This window comes from Lissotriton vulgaris, unplaced genomic scaffold (genome assembly GCF_964263255.1).
Source record: "Lissotriton vulgaris unplaced genomic scaffold, aLisVul1.2 SCAFFOLD_1163, whole genome shotgun sequence".
Classification (NCBI taxonomy): domain Eukaryota; kingdom Metazoa; phylum Chordata; class Amphibia; order Caudata; family Salamandridae; genus Lissotriton; species Lissotriton vulgaris.
In genome coordinates this window covers 173088-177614 of record NW_028242180.1, presented here as the reverse complement: position 1 = coordinate 177614, position 4527 = coordinate 173088, and positions in this window count along the sequence as shown.

Below are 4527 nucleotides of genomic sequence, written 5' to 3'. Positions count from 1 at the left end.
CGTTTTCAAATGTTTTATTTTTGAACGTCAGTTCACATTTGTAGGTGGATCATCAGTGTTAGAGCTAAAATTAGCATGTTTAAAGTGATTTTCATGCTTCCAGGGGCCCAAAACACAAGATTTATGGAATGGTTAAAAGTGCATGAAAATGGCCAATTTACTCACTCTGAGTTCTCAAAAAGGGTTTCTTCACCCCGGGAAGTAAATTTAATACCATTTGGAGGCATTTAATGTTCGAGCAAAAACGGCTGATTTTTGACAAAAGAGATAACACCCCCCCATTACGTCATGCTTCAGAAATGTGGAAAATGGTCCGTTTTCAAATGTTTTATTTTTGAACGTCAGTTCACATTTGTAGGTGGATCATCAGTGTTAGAGCTAAAATTAGCATGTTTAAAGTGATTTTCATGCTTCCAGGGGCTCAAAACACAAGATTTATGGAATGGTTAAAAGTGCATGAAAATGGGCAATTTACTCACTCTGAGTTCTCAAAAAGGGTTTCTTCTCCCCGGGAAGTTGATTAAATACTATTTGGAGGCATTTAATGTTCGAGCAAAAACGGCTGATTTTCGACAAAAGAGATAACACCCCCCCATTACGTCATGCTTCAGAAATGTGGAAAATGGTCCGTTTTCAAATGTTTTATTTTTGAACGTCAATTCACATTTGTAGGTGGATCATCAGTGTTAGAGCTAAAATTAGCATGTTTAAAGTGATTTTCATGCTTCCAGGGGCCCAAAACACAAGATTTATGGAATGGTTAAAAGTGCATGAAAATGGCCAATTTACTCACGCTGAGTTCTCAAAAACGGTTTCTTCACCCCGGGAAGTTAATTAAATACCATTTGGAGGCATTTAATGTTCGAGCAAAAACAGCTGATTTTCGAGAAAAGAGATAACACCCCCCCATTACGTCATGCTTCAGAAATGTGGAAAATGGTCCGTTTTCAAATGTTTTATTTTTGAACGTCAGTTCACATTTGTAGGTGGATCATCAGTGTTAGAGCTAAAATTAGCATGTTTAAAGTGATTTTCATGCTTCCAGGGGCTCGGGAACTTAATTAAATACCATTTGGAGGCATTTAATGTTCGAGCAAAAACGGCTGATTTTCGACAAAAGAGATAACACCCCCCCATTACGTCATGCTTCAGAAATATGGAAAATGGTCCGTTTTCAAATGTTTTATTTTTGAACGTCAGTTCACATTTGTAGGTGGATCATCAGTGTTAGAGCTAAAATTAGCATGTTTAAAGTGATTTTCATGCTTCCAGGGGCTCGGGAAGTGAAATAAATACCATTTGGAGGCATTTAATGTTCGAGCAAAAACGGCTGATTTTCGACAAAAGAGATAACACCCCCCCATTACGTCATGCTTCAGAAATGTGGAAAATGGTCTGTTTTCAAATGTTTTATTTTTGAACGTCAGTTCACATTTGTAGGTGGATCATCAGTGTTAGAGCTAAAATTAGCATGTTTAAAGTGATTTTCATGCTTCCAGGGGCTCGGGAAGTTAATTAAATACCATTCGGAGGCATTTAATGTTCGAGCAAAAACGGCTGATTTTCGACAAAAGAGATAACACCCCCCATTACGTCATGCTTCAGAAATGTGGAAAATGGTCCGTTTTCAAATGTTTTATTTTTGAACGTCAGTTCACATTTGTAGGTGGATCATCAGTGTTAGAGCTAAAATTAGCATGTTTAAAGTGATTTTCATGCTTCCAGGGCCTCGGGAAGAGAAATAAATACCATTTGGAGGCATTTAATGTTCGAGCAAAAACGGCTGATTTTCGACAAAAGAGATAACACCCCCCCATTACGTCATGCTTCAGAAATGTGGAAAATGGTCCGTTTTCAAATGTTTTATTTTTGAACGTCAGTTCACATTTGTAGGTGGATCATCAGTGTTAGAGCTAAAATTAGCATGTTTAAAGTGATTTTCATGCTTCCAGGGGCTCGGGAAGTGAAATAAATACCATTTGGAGGCATTTAATGTTCGAGCAAAAACGGCTGATTTTCGACAAAAGAGATAACACCCCCCCATTACGTCATGCTTCAGAAATGTGGAAAATGGTCCGTTTTCAAATGTTTTATTTTTGAACGTCAGTTCACATTTGTAGGTGGATCATCAGTGTTAGAGCTAAAATTAGCATGTTTAAAGTGATTTTCATGCTTCCAGGGGCCCAAAACACAAGATTTATGGAATGGTTAAAAGTGCATGAAAATGGCCAATTTACTCACTCTGAGTTCTCAAAAAGGGTTTCTTCACCCCGGGAAGTTAATTAAATACCATTTGGAGGCATTTAATGTTCCAGCAAAAACGGCTGATTTTCGACAAAAGAGATAACACCCCCCCATTACGTCATGCTTCAGAAATGTGGAAAATGGTCCGTTTTCAAATGTTTTATCTTTGAACGTCAGTTCACATTTGTAGGTGGATCATCAGTGTTAGAGCTAAAATTAGCATGTTTAAAGTGATTTTCATGCTTCCAGGGGCTCGGGAAGTGAAATAAATACCATTTGGAGGCATTTAATGTTCGAGCAAAAACGGCTGATTTTCGACAAAAGAGATAACACCCCCCCATTACGTCATGCTTCAGAAATGTGGAAAATGGTCCGTTTTCAAATGTTTTATTTTTGAACGTCAGTTCACATTTGTAGGTGGATCATCAGTGTTGGAGCTAAAATTAGCATGTTTAAAGTGATTTTCATACTTCCAGGGGCCCAAAACACAAGATTTATGGAATGGTTAAAAGTGCATGAAAATGGCCAATTTACTCACTCTGAGTTCTCAAAAAGGGTTTCTTCACCCCGGGAAGTTAATTAAATACCATTTGGAGGCATTTAATGTTCCAGCAAAAACGGCTGATTTTCGACAAAAGAGATAACACCCCCCCATTACGTCATGCTTCAGAAATGTGGAAAATGGTCCGTTTTCAAATGTTTTATTTTTGAACGTCAGTTCACATTTGTAGGTGGATCATCAGTGTTAGAGCTAAAATTAGCTTGTTTAAAGTGATTTTCATGCTTCCAGGGGCCCAAAACACAAGATTTATGGAATGGTTAAAAGTGCATGAAAATGGCCAATTTACTCACTCTGAGTTCTCAAAAAGGGTTTCTTCACCCCGGGAAGTAAATTTAATACCATTTGGAGGCATTTAATGTTCGAGCAAAAACGGCTGATTTTCGACAAAAGAGATAACACCCCCCCATTACGTCATGCTTCAGAAATGTGGAAAATGGTCCGTTTTCAAATGTTTTATTTTTGAACGTCAGTTCACATTTGTAGGTGGATCATCAGTGTTAGAGCTAAAATTAGCATGTTTAAAGTGATTTTCATGCTTCCAGGGGCTCAAAACACAAGATTTATGGAATGGTTAAAAGTGCATGAAAATGGGCAATTTACTCACTCTGAGTTCTCAAAAAGGGCTTCTTCTCCCCGGGAAGTTAATTAAATACTATTTGGAGGCATTTAATGTTCGAGCAAAAACGGCTGATTTTCGACAAAAGAGATAACACCCCCCCATTACGTCATGCTTCAGAAATGTGGAAAATGGTCCGTTTTCAAATGTTTTATTTTTGAACGTCAATTCACATTTGTAGGTGGATCATCAGTGTTAGAGCTAAAATTAGCATGTTTAAAGTGATTTTCATGCTTCCAGGGGCCCAAAACACAAGATTTATGGAATGGTTAAAAGTGCATGAAAATGGCCAATTTACTCACGCTGAGTTCTCAAAAACGGTTTCTTCACCCCGGGAAGTTAATTAAATACCATTTGGAGGCATTTAATGTTCGAGCAAAAATGGCTGATTTTCGAGAAAAGAGATAACACCCCCCCATTACGTCATGCTTCAGAAATGTGGAAAATGGTCCGTTTTCAAATGTTTTATTTTTGAACGTCAGTTCACATTTGTAGGTGGATCATCAGTGTTAGAGCTAAAATTAGCATGTTTAAAGTGATTTTCATGCTTCCAGGGGCTCGGGAAGTTAATTAAATACCATTTGGAGGCATTTAATGTTCGAGCAAAAACGGCTGATTTTCGACAAAAGAGATAACACCCCCCCATTACGTCATGCTTCAGAAATATGGAAAATGGTCCGTTTTCAAATGTTTTATTTTTGAACGTCAGTTCACATTTGTAGGTGGATCATCAGTGTTAGAGCTAAAATTAGCATGTTTAAAGTGATTTTCATGCTTCCAGGGGCTCGGGAAGTGAAATAAATACCATTTGGAGGCATTTAATGTTCGAGCAAAAACGGCTGATTTTCGACAAAAGAGATAACACCCCCCCATTACGTCATGCTTCAGAAATGTGGAAAATGGTCTGTTTTCAAATGTTTTATTTTTGAACGTCAGTTCACATTTGTAGGTGGATCATCAGTGTTAGAGCTAAAATTAGCATGTTTAAAGTGATTTTCATGCTTCCAGGGGCTCGGGAAGTTAATTAAATACCATTTGGAGGCATTTAATGTTCGAGCAAAAACGGCTGATTTTCGACAAAAGAGATAACACCCCCCATTACGTC